Source organism: Camarhynchus parvulus, unplaced genomic scaffold (genome assembly GCF_901933205.1).
Source record: "Camarhynchus parvulus unplaced genomic scaffold, STF_HiC, whole genome shotgun sequence".
Lineage (NCBI taxonomy): Eukaryota > Metazoa > Chordata > Aves > Passeriformes > Thraupidae > Camarhynchus > Camarhynchus parvulus.
Window position 1 is genome coordinate 5,597 of NW_022148558.1, and position 5,596 is coordinate 11,192.

Below are 5,596 nucleotides of genomic sequence, written 5' to 3' on the forward strand. Positions count from 1 at the left end.
CGGGCTCCTGGCCCAGAGGCAGCTCCTGGCAAGGGCAGCGCTGCAGAGAGACAGCTCTGGCCAGGAGCAGCTCCTGTGCACAGCCCAGCAGGGCTGGGGCACTGCCAGGGCCCCTCAGGGACACCAGCAGGGCACAGACAGAGCTCACAGGGGCTCAGCACTGCCAGGGGCTGTGGCATGTCCCAGAGGGGGCTGTGTCACAGCAGCACCTCTGTGGCTGTGTCATAGAGGCACAGAGCAGCTGGGATGTCAGCAAGGGGCTGTGTGACAGCACAGAGTGGGCTGTGTGAGGTCACAGGTTGGGCTGTGACATCACAGAGTTTGTTGTGTGAGGTCACTGAGCAGCTACAGCATCACAGAGGGGATTCTGTGACATCACAGAGCAGGCTGTGACATCATGGCATGGCTGTATGACATCATGGAGCAGGCTGTGAGGTCAAAGTGTGTGCTGTGACATTACAGAGTGGCAGTATGACATCACAGAGAGGGTTTTGTGACATCACTGAGGGGGTTGTGACATCACACAGCTGTCTGTGATGTCACAGAGTAGAGTGTGAGTCCCTAGAGCAGATCCTGCTATCATAGAGGGTGGCTCTGTGACATCAGAGAGAGGGTTGTGACATCACTGGGTGGCTGTGTAACATCATAGAGCAGGCTGTGACATCAGAGAATAAACTGTGAAATCATAGGGTGACTTTGTGACATCACAGAGCAGCTGTATCTCATCATAGGGTGACATCTCAGAGCTGGCTCTGTGACATCCCAGGAGCTGTGTGACATCACAAGGGTGCTGTGTGACATCACAGTGCTGTGTGACACCATAGAGTTGGCTATGTGACATCACAGAGGCCTGTGTGACATCACAGGGCTGTGTGACATCACAGGGGCTGTGTGACATCACAGGGGCTGTGTGACATCACAAGGGTGCTGTGTGACATCACAGGGTCAGTATGACATCACAGGGGCTGTGACATCACAGAGATGGCTGTGTGACATCACAGGACATCACAGGGGGGCTGTGTGACATCACAGGGGCTGTGTGACATCACAGGGGCTGTGTGACATCCCAGGGGCTGTGTGAGGTCACTGGGGAGGTCACTCTGCCCCCCCCCCCTCACAGTTCCCCCAGAGCAGTCCAACCCCTGCTCGTGCACAGCGGGGTCCCCTGTCCCCCCCGGTCCCCCCCCCCCCCGGCCCCGCAGCCTCCCCCAGAGGATGTTCCACGAGATCGACCCCAGAGCCTGACACGGGGACGGGGGGGCCGGGGCCCTGGGGGGGTGGCACAGGGGACAGGGACCCCCGGCAGCCCCCCCCGTGTCCCCCAGGGCCAGAGCCTGGGCCAGGGCTCCTTCACCCTGGTACCAACGAGGCCTTGAGAGCGCTGAAAAAATCCCCAGCAAGGGAGCAGCAAAAACCAGATTGAATATTAAGGGACAGCAGCACAAAGTTCCTTGGCAAGAGTCACTCTGCTCCTGACTGGACACTTCAGGCACACCAAGGAAACAAAGCAACAACAAAACCAAACCAAATCCAGGCAATCAAACCAGAAATGAGCTGAGAACTGTCCCTGTGTGTGTGTGTGACACAAGGACAGTGAGGGCAAGGATAAAAGGAATATGGCCCCAAAAGCTTAACAGAGCTCAAACTTAACAGGGCTTAAATTACCTTAACCTTAACTGAGACCTTCACCTTCACAATTTAGTAAAAGAGCAGCACCTAACAGTATTTAACCTAACTTATAACCTATGACTTCATAATTTAACAGTGGAACACTAAACAATATTCAACTTATCTTATAACTTATATTAAATTTTACAACTTAGAAAAAAGAAAAACTCTTAACACCATTTAACTTAGCACAGACCTCATGATTAACCTAACCTTACCTACCGGCCTGACTGACTCAGCTATCCAAGGCACTCAAACCCCTCAGAGAGCAGCATTTCTGCCACATTTCCCCAGCACAGGCACTCCTGTGTGCACACAGACACACAGAGTCAGTGCAAGGCACCTGTGAGAAATTCCCCTGAGGGCAGGAAATGCTCCCTGTGGATCCTTTGGCATCTCCCCAGCGGGTGAAGGGCTGAGCCTGGAGGAGGGGGGGACCGGCCCAGGCTCCGTCGTTGTTGGGGATCCCCGAGTGCAGCAAACGGGAGAGTTCCCGGCTGGGAGAGGCCCCACTCAGAGGGAGTGGCTGGCCCAGGAGAGCTCCAAGGGCTCCTTTTGGGCGCTGTTTGCAGGGCCCCAAGAGAGGGGCTTCAGTCCCAGCAATGGTTCATCCTGGCCGCACTTGGCACCAACAGCTTTCTTTGGCAGTGTGAGAACAGGGATGTTGTGCCACTGAGGGAACAAAACCAGTTCCCAGGGCTGCTCCTACAGAAAGCAGGAGCTGGTTGGGCAGCAGCAGTGCCTGGAGCAGACAGTGTTTGTGATGAGCTGCAGAGGAGCTGAGCCCAGGGGCTGTTGGCCAAGGCCGAGCCCCAAGGAGCATTTCTCAGCTGGCAGGGCGGCCTGAGAAGGGAGGGGGGGAATGCAGCAGCACAGGGCCCATGGAACCAAGGGAGCAGACACTGTGGGGCCCATGGAACCAAAGGGACCATTGTGACACACTGGGGGGCCCTGTGAGACCAAGGGACCATTGTGACACTGTGGGGCCCCTGTGAGACCAAGGGACCATTGTGACATGTGGGGTTGTGACCTGGGATGGTTGTGACCCTGTGGGCCCTCATGGAACCATGGAGAGACCATTGTGACGCTTTGGGGTGTCATGGAACCAAGGGGTCATTGTGACACAGTGAGACCCCCTGGTCTCACAGTGGTGCCAAAAGTCCATTGTGACATTTCAAGGCCGCATGGAACCATGGAGACACCATTAGGACACTTCACAGCCTCATGGAACCATAAAGACCACTGTGACTCTGAGGGGACTCATGGGATCATGGAGATCATTGTGACACTATGAGGGCCCATGGAATAGGCAAAGCATTGTGACACTGTGAGGCCTCATGGAACCAGTGAGACCATTGTGACCCTGGGGGTCCCCACAGAACCAAGAGGACCATTGTGATACTGTGGGGCCTGGTGAAACCAAGAGGCCTTTGTGACCCTGCAGGGCTGCATGGAACCAAAGCTCCAGGGTGACACAGAGGGGCCTCCTGTCATCAATGGTCCATTGTGACACTGTGGAGCCAAAGGAGACCATTGTGACACTGCAAACCCCCAGGGTCCAAAGGTCCATTGTGACATTGCAGGACTCATGGAACAGAGGAGTCCTGTGACATTGTGGGGCCTGGGGAACCATGGAGACCATTGTGACACTGCAAGGCTCATGGAATCATTGGGACCATTGTGACACTGAAGGGCCATTGCAACACTGTAAAACCCAATTGAAACAAGGGGCCATTGTGACACTGCTGGACCCCCTGGAATCAAGGCACTATTATGACACTGCAGGGCCCCATGGGTCAAAAAACACTATTGTGACACTATGGGGCACCATAAAACCAAAAAGAGCATGGAACAGGTCTGGCTGGCTTGGCCTCCCAGGGACCACCTCACTGGTCCAGCTGACCTTGGCATGTTGAGGGTCACTTCTCATCTGCTGCTGAAACACTGGGGCTCTGTGCTTTCCTTCCTATGGAAAAGAACTCTCCTTCTCCTCCAGACACCCATGGCCAGAATTGGGATTTCTCCTCCAAAACCCTTATATCTGTCCCCAGAACATTGGGGAAAGGTTCCCTGCTCTCCTTCTATGCAAATGGAAAAGAACTGTGCTGCTTCTCCAAGGGGTGCCCATGGCTGAAATTTGGCTTCCACCTCCAAAATTCCTTATATCCAAGGATAGATCTGGAGGTCTCAGACAAGATCTGGCATAACTGACAAGTCTGGCTGGCCTTGGCCTAGTGAGGCTCTCCAGACTCTGGGCTTCTATGGAAAAGAACTGTCCTTCTTGTCCAGGTGCCCATGGCCAGAATTGGGGTTCCACCTCCAATATTCCCAATTGTGACAGACTGGAGGAGATTGTTGGCTCAAAACATTTCATGTGTGGGGGAGGAAGGGGCAGGTCCAGCCTTGCCCCTGCCCTGGAACCCCAGCCCTGCCCCCTGCCCTGGAACCCCAATCCCCCCAGAGCCTCTATCCCAGCCCAGCAGTGGCTGCCAGTCCCTGGCACAGCACAGGCAATGCTCCACAGCCACCTCTGCAGCCCCAGCCCAGCTCCTGAGGGACCAAATGAGCCCAAGTCCCACCTGGGGGAAGGGCCCAGGGAGACCAAGGGGTATTGAAGGCTGAGCACAAGGCAAGCACACATCTTGGCCCTACCTCCTCTTGGAATTTCCTATCTGAACAACACTGGAATCCAGGAGTTGGTACCTGTGTGTGTGCTTCTCTGAATCTTATTTTTTTTTTTTCTCTCTCAGAGAATGAAAAAAATACTGCTTCTGTTTTTGTCCTCTTGCAAATTTTGATTAACTTAAAATTGAACAAACTTAGAGTTTGTGAAGTTGAATATGCCAAATTAATGCTTTGAGAAGTGCTTTTGTTGATTGAATGTCCCTTAAAAACTTTTGCAAAAATTTCTTTGATTTTCTAAAGTTGGCAGTAAAGGCTGTTATGTTGTTTTGAGCTCCTGAGAATGTCTTGTTGGTATTTGTCTTTGTGCATCTAACTCAGAGGACACAAATAATTATAATTCCTTTTAAATATCTTATTGCGAGAGTTGTTTGGGGGATGGGGTCAGGGCTTGTGTGTCCTGCTTGGCCCAGCCCAGGCAGGGCTTTCCCAGCCACATTCCACACTCCATTGCCCAGCTGGAGCCGCTGCTGCCTCTGAGTTGTGCTGCCCCAGCCCCAGGGGACGCTCTCCTTGTCTGCCCATTCCCCACGGTCTCTGGGCAGGGATGGGATGGCCTCACTGGGGGCTGCTGACATCCTCAGCACCTTGGAGGCTGCTGCTGAATTTTCCTGCTCCAGAGGCTTGTTCAGCCTGCAGCTCTTCAGTGCAGGAATTCAGTGTCCCAGGGCTCATTAACATTCAGAACACCTGAACAAGCCAAGCCTCTGGGAATAATTTGATTTCAGTTTCCAAATCATTTGTAGTTAAGTAGATCTCAGTAGTGTATTCAAAGTGAATACATGATATTTAAAATGACAGCAAGAAAACATTTTTTAAGTCCTGTTTAGTTTTTTTTTTCCTGTTTATCATTGATATGTGCAATCTCCAACTGACATTGAATCCAAGTACCTCCTCATGCAGTTTGAATAGATATGAAAATCAAGACCCTTCATGGCTGACAATCAATCAGACTCTGTCCCCCCCCCCCCACCCCACCATTTCCCCCATCCAAGCCCTGGCACTCAGAGCAGCCTTGTGCAAATCTGAGCTCCCTCCAGCCCAGGCTGCACCTGCAGCTTTCAGCTCCTTGGCTCCAACTCCCACCTGCTTTCCTTGGAGAAGGAGCTGCCTGAGACACAGAGGGATGTTCATTTCTTGTCAGCCAACAAAGCCAAGGGAAGGCACAGCTCCATCAAATGCAAAAGTCATTCTTCTCCCTGGCTCTGCCCTGCCACTGACCCCCCCACAGCCTGTCCTGTTTCCT